This window comes from Lissotriton vulgaris, chromosome 1_2 (assembly GCF_964263255.1).
Source record: "Lissotriton vulgaris chromosome 1_2, aLisVul1.2, whole genome shotgun sequence".
NCBI classification, from domain to species: Eukaryota; Metazoa; Chordata; class Amphibia; order Caudata; family Salamandridae; genus Lissotriton; species Lissotriton vulgaris.
In genome coordinates, this window is record NC_141686.1 from 345,325,218 (window position 1) to 345,341,543 (window position 16,326).

The following is a 16,326-nucleotide window of genomic DNA, read 5'->3' on the forward strand; positions in this document are numbered from 1 at the left end:
CCACAATTGTGGGCATTGCAAGGCGTGCCCTATGACTAGGGAATGCAAACTTTTCAGCCACAACAACTACACCCACCACCTACAGGAGCATAGTAATTGCAACACATCAGGAGTAGTTTACGCCATCACATGTCCCTGCAACTTCAATCAATCAATCATCACACTTGTATAGCGCGCTACTCACCCGGCAGGGTCTCAAGGCGCTTGGGGGAGGGGGTCTGCTATTGCTCGAACAGCCATGTCTTGAGTTGTCTCCTGAAGGCGAGATGGTCCTGGGTCAGCCGGAGATGGATGGGGAGGGAGTTCCATGTCTTGGCCGCCAGGTAGGAAAAGGATCTGCCACCAGCGGTGGCTCTTCGGATGCGTGGTACGGCTGCGAGGGCGAGGCTTGTCGAGCGTAGCTGGTGGGTGGGCGTGTAGAAGGTCAGGCGGTTGTTGAGGTACTTGGAGCCCAGGTCGTGGAGAGATTTGTGTGCGTGGGTGAGGAGCCTGAACGTGATCCTCTTGCTGATGGGGAACCAGTGCAGGTCCTTCAGGTGGCCGGAGATGTGGCTGCGTCGGGGGATGTTCAGGATGAGTCGGGCGGAGGCTTTCTGAATGCGTTGGAGTCTTTTCGGTAGCTTGGCTGTGGTTCTGGTGTAGAGGGCGTTTCCGTAGTCCAGTCGGCTGGTGACGAGTGCCTGGGTGACCGTCTTCCTGGTGTCGGTCGAGATCCATCGGAAGATCTTGCGGAGCATGCGTAGGTTGTTGAAGCAAGATGAGGAGACGGCGTTGACTTGTCTGGTCATCAAGAGGGACAAGTCCAGGATGAAACCCAGGTTGCGTGCGTGGTCTGTTGGCTTGGGGGTGGCGCCCAGGGCGGGGGGGGGCCACCAGGAGTCATCCCAGGCGAGGGTGATGGTCCCAGGACGAGGACTTCCGTCTTGTCGGAGTTCAGTTTCAGGCGGCTGTTCTTCATCCATTCGGCGACGTCTTTCATCCCTTCGTGTAGGCTCGTTCTGGCGGTGGCGAGGTCTCTGGTGAGGGAGAGGATCAGTTGGGTGTCGTCAGCGTAGGAGATGATGTTGAGGTTGTGCTGGCGTGTGATGGCTGCCAGAGGTCTCATGTAGATGTTGAAGAGGGTGGGGCTGAGTGATGATCCTTGCGTAACGCCGCAGATGACTTTGGTGGCCTCGGATCGAAACGGGGGAGGCGGACTCTCTGTGTTCTTCCGGTGAGGAATGAGATGATCCACTCCAGTACCTTCTCTTGGATACCGGTGTTGCTGAGGCGTTAAACTAGGGTGCGGTGACAGACGGTGTCGAACGCTGCAGAGAGGTCCAGGAGGATGAGGGCCGCTGTTTCCCCGTTGTCGAGCAGGGTTCTGATGTCGTCGGTGGCTGCGATGAGGGCGGTCTCGGTGCTGTGGTTGGCTCGAAAACCAGACTGCGAGGGGGCGAGGGATCCGTTTGTCTCGAGGAAGGCTGCAAGCTGTCTGTTGACGGTCTTCTCGATGACTTTGGCAGGGAAAGGGAGGAGCGAGATGGGGCGAAAGTTCTTGAGGTCGGTGGGGTCCGCTGTTGGTTTCTTCAGTAGGGCGCTGAGCTCGGCATGCTTCCAGCTCTCCGGGAAGGTGGCAGTGTTGAAGGAGGCGTTGATGATCTCCCGTAGTTGGGGTGCGATGATGGAGTCAGCCTTGTTGAAGACGTGGTGGGGGCAGGGGTCGGTCGGAGATCCGGAGTGGATGGTATTCATCGTGCGGGCTGTGTCTTCGGTGGTCACCATGGTCCAGGTGCGGAGGGTGGTGGTGGAGGGCGTTGGTTCGACGGTTGGGTGCATTGATGGTGCGCCGAAGCTGTTGTGGATGTCGGCGATCTTGCGGTGGAAGAACGAGGTGAGAGAGTCGCAAAGGTCTTGTGAAGGAGTGATGTCGTTGTTGCCGGTGCTGGGGTTGGAGAACTCCTTGACGATGCTGAAGAGTTCCTTGCTGTCGTGGGCGTTGTTGTCCAGTCGTTCCTTCAGAGATATCTTCTTGGTAGTGCGGATAAGCCGGTAGTGCTTGCGGGTGGCATGTTTGAGGGCGGTCATGTTGTCCGTGGTCTGGTCGAAGAGCCAGGCTTTCTCGAGGGTGCTGCAGATTTTCTTGGAGTATTTCAGTTCGTCGGTGAACCAGGAGGCTTTCTTGCTTCTGGGTCTGCTGGTAGGGTTCTTAAGTGGCACGAGGTCATCAGCGCAGTCGGACAGCCACTTCGTGAGGTTGCGTGCTGCTTCGGTGGGGTCCATTGTGCTGGCGGGTGGGTTCTGACTGAGGGAGGTGGTGAGCTGTTCGGCAGTGATCTTGCTCCAGCTCCTGTGAGGAACCTGTGGTGGGTGGTGGTGGGTCGTGGTTCTTCTGAAGTTGAAGTGGACGCAGCTGTGGTCGGTCCAGTGAAGTCCTGTGGAGTGGCTGAAGGTGATGTGCTTGCTGGATGAGAAGACTGGATCAAGCGTGTGGCCGGCGTAGTGGGTGGGGGTGCTGACCAGTTGCTTGAGTCCGAGGTTGGAGAGGTTGTCCAGCAGGGTGGTGGTGTTGCGGTCGTTGTTGTTCTCCAGGTGGAAGTTGAGGTCCCCAAGGAGGATGATGTCGGCGGAGGGGAGGGCGTGTGGGCTGATGAAGTCGGCTATGTCTTCGCTGAATTGTGAGCGGGGTCCTGGGGGTCTGTAGTTGAGGGTGCCTCTGAGGGTGGTCTTGGGGTCGATGTGGATCTGGAAGTGCAGGTGTTTGGCCGCCGTGAGGGTGTCGTCGGAGTTGGTCGTGATGCGGATGGTGTTCTTGTGGACGATGGCGATGCCTCCTCCAGTCTGGTTGATGCGGTCCCTCCGGGTGATCTTGTATCCATCCGGAATGGCGATGGCGATGTCGGGCGCTGAGGAGGCGTTCATCCAGGTTTCTGTCAGGAAGGCGACGTCTGGAGATGTGGTGTCGAGGAGGTTCCAGAGTTCCACGGCGTGTCTGTGGACGGAGCGGGTGTTGAGTAGGATGCACTTCAGGTGGTTACTGCTGGTGATCGTCTTGGCGGGTGCGGTGCAGGTCCGGAAGCAGGAGAAGTTGCAGGATCGGCAACAGAAGGGTTCGTCTCGGGGTGGCTCGGTAGCATCCAGGGATTCGGGCGGTGTTGAGAGCGTTGAGTGTAGCGACGTCGTAGGTCCGGCGGATAGGTTGGCCTCTGCGGGGGCCAGGGGTTCTGGCGCTGGGTGCGGGCCAGGCGCGGAAGTTGGACAGACGGTCCAGAAGGTGAAGAGTAGAATCTTGCAACACTGTAGCCGTATTCGGTGTAAGGTGCATGGAGCACCCCTCGTTGTCCACTTCACTTCATTTGAACATACCCCGGAAAGCCTGAAGTGGTGGGTCATTGAGAGGGTAAAACCTAACCCAAGAGATGGAGATTACGCCAACATCCTCAACATCAGAGAGAGCAGATGGATACACCTTTTAGACACTGTGGCAAGGGGGCTCAATGAATCAGAAGAGATAGGTTCACAGGTAGCGGTACTCACTCATACCTAGGGCCTGCACTTCTAGGTATCTCTCTGGGCAACCTTCCTAGGTCAGTGCCGCCTCCCCATGTTGACTGTTCAAAGGGTCGTGCTGGGGCAGGATAACTCTATTCTGACTTCTACAGATACACACAACTGGTTTTTATGAATCCAATATGGTTGTCACATGTATACAATCCATGTGAACAGAACTCGCTTTTAGTAGAATGCTAATTTTGAATAACTGTATATGTCAGTATACTTAAGTCACTGTATAACATACTGTATATATCTGCTCACTAATGTCAGCATGGCATTATGTTCACTAAGACTACTATTCACTGATTTCATAATACTGACCACATGCGATATTTAGAAGTATTAATTAATGTAAATCGCCTTAACTTTTGGTGCCTGGGGTTATGTACCGCGATGAGCATGCAGTCACGCAGTGCGGTTTATTGTGAACATTATAATGTAATGCTAACTTTTTAAAAAGAATTGTTACATCCGACTGTATATGCTGTTTTGCTTACATCACTGTATAACACACTGTATATATCTGATCACTAATGGCAACAATTATCATACAGTACAATTCACAGCTTTTATCATTTATTCAAATTCAAATTCAAATAATCTTTATTTCGATCGTTAAGATCATAAAAGATGTACAAGTAAAACGAGCATTAAAACATAAAAAATTTAGAAATAGATTGAGCATTTTAAAATTCGGGAATTCATAATTCATAATACAGAATGCATTTTTAGATTAGATTAAGAATCAATGGATCGTGCCGCATTGGAGTCCCTTATAATTCTTGCACGTAATCTCCACATTGCCATAAAAAAATTCGCCATTACGAACACAGTTGGAGCTGTTAAGTCTGTTTTAAGCACTCTGTAGGCTGGGGCATAAGTTCGAAAGCCCAAGTTCCTTAAGTAGGGGACCAGCCAATAGCTCCTGATTTTACTGTAGGCTCTGCAAAACAGGACCACGTGTAGATCTCTTTCCAGCTTTTGGTTGCACGCTGGGCAGTTACCCAAGTCTAGGTTACCATCCCAGGATTTGGTGAAGGACCTCAATGGAAGAGAGCCGTATCTCCATTGCAGAAAGATCTTTCTTACGTACACAGGGGACATAGCGTCTAAGACATACTCAGGACTGTAAGAGTCTTTTGCTTTGCTGAATATATTGGTTAAAGATCCTTCCCGGATTAAACTCATAGATCTTTGTAGCATAAGGCTATAGAATAGTTTAGAAAGTTCTTTCCTCGGGAGCCTTACAGACATTAGTTTCGGGTTACACCATAACTCTGGGACTCCGAGGGTCGTACACATGTCCCTAATGTACTTGAGCCATGGAATTTTTGTCACTTGTATTGATCTGAGGAGCTCCTGTAATTCGCTTCCGTAGTGGCCCAGATCCTGGCTGCTCCACAAACGCCTCCAGTAGGTCAAGGGTTTGAGGCTCAGTTCTTCGGTAATTGGGCGCAGTGCCAAGTCCATTCTCAAAGGGAGTAGGGGAGTACTCAATGGAAGGACCGCCAATTGTCTGATAAAATTGTTCTCTGCGACCTGTATAGTCTGTAACGATGTGTGTCCCCATAGCTCAGCTCCATAGGTAATGCCTCCTCGTGCTTGGGCTTTATAAATATGTATTGCAGGTGCCAGTGGACGAAGGGAGGATTTTTGAGCAATTCTTGTGATAGCACCAGCCCTCTGAATTAGTTTTGTGGTTGCCTTTGTTTTATGTGGCAACCAGGTTAGATTTTGATTTAGGGTTATGCCCAGATACTCAATCACTTGGACTCTTTCTAGGGGTGTAGATCCCAAGCGGGGGTTTGGGCAGCTTTTGGGTTTATGGCTGAGGATCATGAATTTCGTCTTCGAGGGGTTTATTTCTAATCCCCTCTCATTACAAAACTCCAAGAATCCGTCCAGAACCCTCTGTAGCCCCATTGGTGTTTTTGACAACAGCAGGGTGCTGTCCGCGAACATAATCGCGGGCACCCTGCTGCTGTTCAATTGCAGCGCATCAATATTAGGGATCCTGCGCAGATGCTCTATCACCCCGTTCGTAAATAGACAGAACAGGGTCGGCGCCAACACACAACCCTGCCTTACCCCGCGTTGGACAGGAAACCTATCTGTCAGCCTACCGCCCTTTCCATATCTTACACGGGCATAGTTGTCTGTGTGTAGCCTGATGAGAATCTGGAGAATGTCTTCAGGGACACCCAAATCCTCCAGTACCGCCCACAACTTGGCCCGGGGGACCAAGTCGAAGGCGGCACGGAGGTCCACGAAGACCGCATACAGTGACCCCCCTTCTAGATGTGCCGTCTTCCAGTATAGGATATTTAATCTGAGTATTTGATCCACTGTTGACACCTTCCTGAATCCCGCCTGGAGAGGACTTAAAATATCAGTCTCCTCCATCCAGCTTTGGAGCCTATCCAGGATTAGTCTTCCAAACAACCTTTGGGTTACATCAATGAGGCTGATCGGGCGATAGTTGGCGGGGAGCAGGGGCGACCCTTTTTTATATATCGGGACCACCTCCGCTCCCAGCCAAGTATCTGGTATTTTCATTCCCTCCAGCACTGCATTGAATAAAACCATCAAGTAAGGTGCCCAAATCCCAGGTTCCTGTCTAAAAAGGTCACCCGGCACCCCATCCAAGCCCGGGGCTTTTCCGGAAGCAAGCCCCGCTATAGCCACCTTAATATCTTTTATAGTGAAAGGGGTAGATGTATGTGTGGTAAGGCTAGTAGATGTTGGTGTTACTAACTCATCGTTTTCAGGGGAATATAATTGTTGGAAATGATCCTGCCAGACATTGGCAGCAATGTTGGGCTCGATTGCAGAGGGAAGATCCCCGCTCCCATGGTTGATTATTCTCCAGAATCTACAGGAGTCCCTTTCAGCTAGGGACTCCGATAGATTCTCCCAGTGCTGTACGTCCCACTCTATTTTAGTGTTAGCTATAAGTGATTTGTAAGCACTCCTTTAGCGCGGATCTCCTCCCTGGCGCCTCCTTCCTTTATGGTGGATAGGAGGTCTCGTTTTGCCAATCGACAAGTACTGTTATACCAGGTGTTTTTGGTTTGTCCCTGTGCTCTTGGTCGGCCTGTGCTGAAAAGGTCAGCTTCTAGCTTCTCAATTAGATGTGCATGTACTTGAGCTAAGTCCTCACTTCTATCTATTGGGGAGTTTTGATTCCAAAGGTCAAAAGCCTCCTCGAGGATGGGAATAATCCCGGCACAGAGAGAGGCAAGCTTTTCTCCACTGGAGGCAAGCTTTTCCCATTTTATCTGTCTCCTGTTGTTCTCCAAAAGGTGTCCTCCTTTCAGTTTCTGTTCGCCTGTCACAGTCACCCATGGAGAAGGGATGGCATACTCCAATTCCAAGGCATTGTGGTCACTGTCATGCCTGGGTATTATTTTAAAGTGGGAAACATCACTTACAACGCAACTTTTACAACAACATACCATTACAACGCAACTTTTACATCGCAAAAACTTTTACAACGCATGTATTTACAACAAATGTTTTTACAACGCAGGTACCTTTACAACGCATACCATTACAACGTAAGTATTGGTAAGTATATAAATATTTTTTATATGTTATATGTTTGGGGTAAAGGGGTATTTTTAGGGTTCAGGGTCAGTTTTGGGTTTTTGGGTAAAGGGGTATTTTTGGGGTTCAGGGTCAGTTTTTAGTTTTTGGGTAAAGGGGTATTTTTGGGGTTCAGGGTCAGTTTTTAGTTTTTGGGTAAAGGGGTATTTTTGGGGTTCAGGGTCAGATTTTAGTTTTTGGTAAAGGGGTATTTTTGGGGTTCAGAGTCAGTTTTTAGTTTTTGGGTAAAGGGGTATTTTTGGGGTTCAGGATCAGTTTTTAGTTTTTGGGTAAAGGGGTATATTTGGGGTTCAGGGTCAGTTTTTAGTTTTTGGGTAAAGGGTTTTTTTTGGGGTTCAGGGTCAGTTTTGGGTTTTGGGGGTACAGGGGTACAGGGTAAAAATAAATTAAAATTAAATTAAAATTAAATTACATTCAATTATATTTTTTTAAATTAATTTACGATTATAAAATTAACATATACTTACCAATACTTACGTTGTAATGGTATGCGTTGTAAAGGTACCTGCGTTGTAAAAACATTCGTTGTAAATACATGCGTTGTAAAAGTTTTTGCGTTGTAAAAATTGCGTTGTAAAAGCATGCGTTGTAATAACATGCGTTGTATCAACATAGATCCTTTTAAAGTCCACCACCCTTATCCATGCCTGCATCTGTACCAGGAAGTAGTCTGTTCTGGATTGCCTCCCTGCTTTATTAAATGTGCATTTGGACGGGATGTCAGACCTAGTGCGGCCGTTACAGGCTCTCAAACCGTAGGTGAGATTTAAAGTGTTTATCTGTACGGCAAGGGATGGCCATGCTCTGGGAGGGGGTGCTTCAGTCTGAGGGACCTGCCAACTTGAATCCTCCTCTAGGGAGGGTCCATCAAGTAGGGCAGGTAGTGGCTCAAAGTGTTAAATTGAAGTCCCCCCCTACTAGGTAAGACATATCCGCAGGGATGGTTTCCAGAAGTGATGACAGAGCCTCTATGGTTTTGGAAGTGGACGCTATTTTGACTGGCCTGGAATAGATATTTATAACCAAAAATTTAAAGGGACCCGGCCATTCGAGTAAGACGGCCAGTATATCTAGCGAGTCTACTGGATATCTTGAGGCTCGGCATCCTAAGTCAGAGGCCACCCTGGTTGCTAAGCCTCCTGAAGGTCTGCCTTTCCCACCCCAGACAGCGGGGATTGAAAATGTCTGGAAGCCCCCGAAGGAGGTCTCGTCCCTTGTCCAGGTCTCTTGAAGGAGATAGACACTTTTTGGTTGTGTTAGCTCAGCCCAAGTGTCCGAATCTATTTTGTTTATCATTTAATAATACCGACCATACACGTTATCTAGAAGCATTAATCACTGTATAACGCCCTTAACTATTTAGATAGGTTTATAGGATACCGCTATTCAGTTAGTACCGCAACAAGCGTACAACCATGCTGGGCGCTCGTCAGGAAGTCTGACTTCCATGTCTACTCCTTACGCGCAATGCAGGAGTTTTCAGAGTGGCACGTATAATAGGAGACACGCCAGTAGGACGCTTTCTCTGTTACAGCATGGACGCACTGGATGACTTCAGTTAAACAATGCCCGTTCCTCCTCCCCCGCACCACTCACCTTAAATCCAGTTCCCTGGTATGACACACGGATTAGGCCTTATAGTCCTGTGATACTAGCTTTGATATCTACACCAGTGTATGTTGTGTGCCAGAGGTAATACCTACCAGAGTTTTTCTCCTTTACATTTGCGGTTGTTTTAAGTACTATCCCGTACTACTGGATGCGCACACCAAGGTTTTAAAGGAGGTCTTTTGATCACACGTTCTATCACCGTATGTCTGGGGATCACCGTTAGTACTCCACCGTGGCCAATATGGAGACCCTGAGCATTACTTTTTTAGGCACAGGCCAGGCAATATACTCAAATATAGACTCGGGGAGGCCTTTTAACTGACATGGGCACCTGATAATAGATCTTGGCCAACACTGAGGGTGGAATAACATATAGATAACTCTTGTTTACACAGAACCTGTGCAATTGTGTTGCCAACCGGACCCTGGAGGAGCATCGATTAAATTAAATTTGTGCCAGTGAAACGGCTGTTCCGGCACATACAATCATCCCCGCAATGATTCGCGTGCAGGTAAGCCTTACAACCTATGTACAGTGACTTTATAGGATGTGTCAGCTTGGATGTTGTACTGACAGCCACCATCTCTTTCCACTAGATGAGGTGCTAAAACCACGTGTTTGTTGCCTCCTTGATCCCCACCCTGTCCTGAGGAAGACTCGCAGGCCAACCCTCAACGGTCCTATGTGCCACAAGCCGAGTCAAAGCGTCGACGAATATATACCCATGTACCTAGCTGGTTTACTCATCTTGCTAGACCTTTCCTCTGCCTTTGATACCGTCAAACACGACAACCTGATTGACCTTCTGAAACACAGAATGGGATTATCTGGATCGGTTCCTCAGTTCCTTGGATCCCTGAGCTGTGCACTGCCGCAACTTCGACCTATGAAGCCCCTAAGGGCCTTTCAGATTCTGTGAGAGTCGGCCCTGCACTGGCTGTAGCCTCGCTGCCTCTGGAGCCCTTGGAGGGGTACCAGTACCTTTTTTCTTGCCCCTCTAACTTGTTAACCCCCCTCCTGGCCTACAGATTCTGCCCTTGGGTCAGAGACCACCACCACCCACCCACCAGGACCTTTATGCTGTGAACTCTCCTCGACAGCTGAGACCTAGCCATTTTGACTGATGCCCAGCAGAGCTACCTCGTGTGCTAAAGGGGAGATGGACTTTGGATTCCCTCCTTGACCATCACCTACCCAGCCAGACTTTGGCAAACTCTCTGCATCTCTACTGACCCTATCTCATCCGTCCCCTACTCCCACCCCTCTCCGCTCTACTCTTTCCAGCTCCTGACCCTTGACCTCACCTGATCTTGCCCTTAGTTCCCACCCTGTTTTTCTGTGAACGTTTTCCCTCACCACTTGAGACCTAACTATTTTTACTGATGCCCAATGCAGTTACCTGGTTTAGCTAAAGGGAAACAGGCCTTGGATTCCCTCCTTGGATGTCACCTACCCAGTCGGTCTTTAGACAGACTTCCTTCCGTCTCTCCTGTCATCTCTCCCCTCATCCTCCCTCTTCTCACCTCCCCTTCCACTATTTTTCTTCTCTCCTTTCTCTCCTCTCTTAATGTATTGCTTATGTTTTTGACGAAATGTGTAATTGTGATCATTTTCTGTGACGTCCTCTGATACCTTCGGGTCTAGCCAGCGCTATATAAAACACCTTAGTGCACTCAACTGTCAACCTCTCATCGTTGATTCAGCAAAGTCGTTGGGAATATCACTGGACAGAAACCTCAATATGCAAAAACATCAGCAATGCAACAAAGGGACCACATTTTCAGGCAAATACTTTGAGAAAATGTAAACCTTTCCTGCCGGAATAGGACTTCAAGCTGGCAGTACAAGCCCTAGTCATCCCTAGAGTGGATTACGGAAGGGTCTCTCTGAGCGGCCTGCCCAGAGCTGCAACGGCCCGCTGGGAGCCTCAATCAACGCCTCAGCGCGGCTTATCACTGGCTCCAAAAGAAGCTCCCATATATCCTCTGACCTAAAAACCCTTAATTGGTTACCCTTTGAAGCCATAGCTTCAATGACTCAAAAAGCCATTCATCACAATACACCCAGCTTTCTGGCTCAGAAACTGGTGCCCTCTTGTGGTGTCAGATCCTCAAGAAGTTCTATCAACCTTCTACTGAAAGCGCAAAGATTTAACAAGAATAAAACATATAACGAAACCGTTTCAGGGATGGCGCTCAGAATTTTGAATGCTGTACCCCCAGAAACCAGACTTAATCCCTCTACTGCATCTTTCAAAAAAGAAGTGAAGGCGTTTCTCACGGCGAAACTCACTTGAGCAGGAACTTCTGTTATTATGCGACCCGACGTATCCTCTACTGAGAACTTTACAATGTCCACTGCCCGCCAGATATATTATGCTTGAAACTTATTGAACGTTTGTATTATGTATCATATACCTTGTATCAAGGATAGAATGATTATTCTAGCATTTTCTATCTGTGAACCATATGCTATTTACCTTGGGTCTATGTAACTAAGGGGTAGATGTATCAACATTCGCGTTTGCGATTTCGTAATAGCGATTTTTTGCGAGTCGCTATTAAGAAATCGCTAAATGCGATGTTTGTAGGTTTTAGCGAAAATTCTGCGATTCCTTAAATATAGAAGAATTTTCTGCAATTTATTTGCGATTCCTTATTTTGCGAATTTCGCAAAATAAGGAATCGCAAAAAAGCGTGAATCTACTAATGGAAAAAAAATGATTGAGTCATAGTCAGGAACTGCTCTTGATAAACTGCACCTGCTTGCCTGAGTCACACCCAGTGGCAGTCGGAAGCTTGTTAGGCGATTGAGAAGACCTGTTTCACTGCTGCATGGAGCCAGAGAATGCAGAAGGAGGTGCCTCAGACAAAAAAGGGAGAGGAAGCAGGGAGTTGGAGACACTGATAGAAGAAATGGCTTGTAATCACGAATTGCTGTTTGGAAAGCAAGCCAAGAATGTTCCAGAAGTGAGAAAGAGAAAGATGTGGCTGGAAATTCAAGACAAAGTAAATGCTGTGGGAGTCATACCAAGATCAATCGATGAGCTGAAAAAGCGATGGTATGATATGCGTCTGAGGTCTAAAGAGAAGCGTGCAGAGCGGATAAAATATGCAAGTAGAACTGGTGGTGGAGCCTCAGATGTAGAGCAGCCAACCCCACATGAAGAGCTGGTAGAACAACAATTTTACATGAGTGTCAGTGGAGTCACTGACATTGATAGTTCGGAGCAAAGACATGAAGAAGAAGGTACGACGGATGCATGAGTGTTTGCTATCTTGTTGGTCATGTATGTTTGAATTTTTAGGAAAGGTTTAGTTACAGTAATTCAATGCTTAGAGGTTTGCTTGTCATTGTAAAGGGTGAAAGTCTTCCTCTCTCACTTAAGCATTTAGACTTTTATTTAACAGTAGTTTGATTAATGCATACGTGTAAAACATTTAATTAATAAAATCACACAAAAGGAGTAAGTTGGTGGTTGAAAGTTTGACATTTTTTTAATGAAAAACAAACAGACAGGCTCATAAAAATCTCATATGTCTGTTTTTACATTCACAGACCATGTTGAAGATGCACGCTCTGATTTAGATGCCCGCTCCTCCAATGCACACGACTCTGCACCAGTGGCAGATGTTGTTACTGAGGAGGAGGATCCATTCCTGTACAAAGATCAAAAAGGAGAGCTGTTGCTCCTTTGCAACCATTTCAGGACAGTGATGATGAACCCGAGGGGTCAAGAGAAAGTGGCCATGAAACTTTGCAAGCATCCGAACATCTTGACAACGGAAACGCTGCCTCAAGAGGAAGAGCCGACACCTTGCATAGTAACAGGCCTATCAGGGGTGAAGCCTCAGACATTTCAAATGTTTTTGCAAGCTTGGAGCAGAACATGCTTAGAGTGCAAGAGAAGCAACATGAAGCTTTAAGATCCATCAATAGGCAGCTCAGCAAGATAAATACAACCAATGACAGCATGGGCGATGGGATGAGGCGAATGGCAAACTCATTGGATAGGCTGTGTGTTGCTATGGAGAAGTCTGAGGGAAACAGCGCGAGGGCTGCACGGAGGCAGGATAGCAGAATGCTGGGATACTGCGCTGCCATCAATAGACTGCGCAGTGTCACAGCACAGTTGAGGAGGCGCAGTATCTCAATGCAGCGCATGGTGAGCGAATGCACCAGAAATGTTACCAAAGGCCTTGGAAAAGTGTCAAATGCATTGGAATTGGTGAAAAACAGTAACAGTAGGGCACGTGAATTTTATGAGCCCACGGAAACAGAGGACACAGCGAGCAGACGCATCAGCACTCCTACTCCAACCTCAGACACCAGTCAGCGCAGAAGTGGGAGACATGCCACCCCACAAACAACTGGAGCACTGGGGTAGGGCAGCGCACAAGCAGTAGGCAGCGCAAAAAGTAATTTGAAAAACATTTCAATTTGTTTGATAAAACATGATTTCTGTCATTTATTTCACAGTAATATTTGAGTGTCCTGTGCAGAAACAGGTTAAATTTTGCTAATTGCAATGTTCTAACTTTATTTGCTTACATGCAGTAAAAGTTTTAAAAACCTACACCAGTTGTCATGTTTTTCATTCTTACCTAAAAGTAATTGTGTGTAATTTCTGCACGTCTTTGTCGACCAGCTGCAGCTCCTACCCCTGCAGCACCTCTTCTTGGGGGTGGTAAATCATCATTGTCTGAAGATTCTGGGTCACTCACATCACATTGTGTTCCTTTTCTTATGCCGTGTTATGTAACATTGCACAACTTGTGATGATTTTGCAGCACAAGGATGGTTTGTACTGCAAAGAACCTCCACTTGTATGAATCCTTCTAAATCTGCTTTTTAAAATGCCAAAAGTTCTTTCTATTACTCCTCTTGTAGAACGGGGAGCCTTATTGTATCTCCTTTCATGAACATTTGTAGGATTTAGGTAAGGAGTCAAAATAAAATCAGGTACAGCATGTGCACTGTCACCCACATGAAAATGAAAAAGATGGTTTACTTTTATGAATGTTATTGGTTTTGTAAAAGAATAAGCAAACATTAAATGAAATATGCACTTACCAAGAAGAAATACTTCTCCAAATTGTCCAGCACTTGAACGTCCATGCAAAAAATCCAATTTTGCACTTTGGATATCTTGTGGTAAATTTGAAAGGTAAATATGATGGTGGAGCCGACTCATCATTGCTTCAAGGAATAATCTGAAAAAATGTGAAAAAGCACTCTGAGAGACTCCACCAACCTCTGCAATCACCCTTTGAAAAGATCCTGAGGCCAGAAGATGCAGGGAGCACAGAACCTGCACATGAGTAGGTATTGAATGGGTTCTGTGTGTTTCATGCTCCAAAAAAGGTTTCAATTCATCAATAAGGTCCAAAATGGTGTGCGGATGCAGTCTATATTTCTCAAAAATGTCTTCTTCAGTCTGCTGAAACAAAGGTATCCTCAGTCTGAAAATCCTCTCCTACCTCTGTCTCCTCTGTGCTAGAGCTTGAATGCCCAGCCTCCTAGCTATCAGGTAAAGTGCAGCCATTGCTCTTTTAAAAAAATCAGTTTGGACTGCTTTTTATACTTTCAAATTGATTACCACCTGCTTGAAGTTAGTGTTAATAGCGATTCCTTATTTTGCGATTTCCAGATTTTCGCTAATTGCAACTTTTTCATACATCCTTATGCGAATTCTTAACTTGCGATTTCACATTTGCGATAATCGCAAATTAAGAAACATGCAAAATAGAGAATCGCAAAAATAATTCGTAGAAAACAAAAAATTGCAAATAAGAAATCCCATAAAATACGAATTCTACATTTGCGATGCGAAAAATTACATACATCTTGAAATTCTATTTTCTTGTCGCAAACAGGGAATTTTTGCGATTCGCACCGTTTGCGACAAAAAAATGCATGATACATCTGGGCCTAAGACTATTACCCTGTAAAGCGCTCGGATACCCTGGATCGAGCTGTATATAACTCGCAAAATAAAAATAAATAAATAAAAATCATCATCTGAAACACGTCTGTCTAGAGGGCGTGTACTGCCCTGGTTTTCTCCTGCCCCTTTTCCATGTTTTCCATAGGTTGCAAAGACATCAGGGCTTCTCTGCATTTCTGATGCTGACTGCGTTAAGCTGTGCTGCATAGAGACGTCTGTGCAATATGCTACTGATGCAGCCTTGTTGTCCCACCAATAAACTATCACCCCTAAGAAAAAGAACTTCCAGTATGACTTCCATCTTGTGATAGGTACGCAGTACTTTTGTGTTGGACATTATAATTTCGGAATTGGATATTAACTGATTGCTACTATGTTGTTTAGTGTTTTAATAATTCCTTTTTCAACAACATGGCTTTTACCATCATGTGATAGGTACGCCGTGCGGATCTAATCTTGCCTTCTCATAAAGTTTCCGAACTACTACAGGTACATCCTAGTGACAACAGATCTCTGGCCTGTTTACTTTGTGATCTCAACTAACCGCCAGTAGTACGTGGTATACTCAATATTTACCTCCATCAGGTTTTCCCCGAGTACGGAACAGGATAATTATGACAAACCCTTTTGTGGAACAGGAGCCCGCATTACTATCGATGCCCAGGCTGCTGGCGCAAGTCGCCTATTAGTTTCCATTCTGAATAGTTACCAAAAAAAGAGACGGGCGCTGGGAGCAGGAATCACAAGAACAGAGTTTATTTCTCATGAGGAGAGCCAGTCATTTCAGACACGAAACAAGGTGTCATCGGGAGGTGCTCTAACAAGTGAGCTGAGACTCCTTCTTTTATACCTTACAAAACACTTGATAGTACAATCAGGACAGTGTGACGCAAAGGAAAAGACATCCCTATAATCCTCGTGTCAATCCTACCCCACATGTATTCTCAATAGGGACCCTTGACCTGCTGATAAGAGGGGAGGGCAATCACGCAGCTGAGTGTTCCGTCAACAGTTTAGGATGTGCGCGCCTGATCATAGCCAGGGGGTGGGGTGGCCAGGATCAATAGTGAGTCCTTTGAAGGGGGGGTGACTTCATACAATAAAGTGCAGTAAATGGTATCCTCTGGCTTAGGCGATGGCCTCGGACATGTGTGGTCAGTCGGACTCGGGGAAGGGGTCATCAAAGGAGTGGCATTCATGCCGCGTGGACAATCGAGCGCGGAGGGAGTGCTTTGTCAATAGAGGGGCATTCATGGAGGGAAAGGAGGTGTTGGTCAGGCGCGGCCGTGACTCCCAAGGACAGGGTCTTGCAGAAGAAGGTTTATGACTTGTCCATGTGAGGGAGAAGGAGGGGGTCAGGGTGCGCGCAGGGACAGAGTCGCACAGAGAGGGAGAGAGGTCTTATGACCCGTACATGAGAGAACGGGGACAGTCAGATACAGCTGGGGTGGGGGTTATGTCAGCTGAGGCGAAGGATGCTTTTTCAAGAGGGAAATGGGGGGGGGGGGTTTGCGTGGGTCAAGCAGAAGGGCTGCCTTTCGGGGCAGGGTCGCGCAAAAGGGAGAGGGTTTCATGGTTTATGCACGAGAGAGAGTTCGAATACACGCAGAAGGGAAGCCGGTGAGCC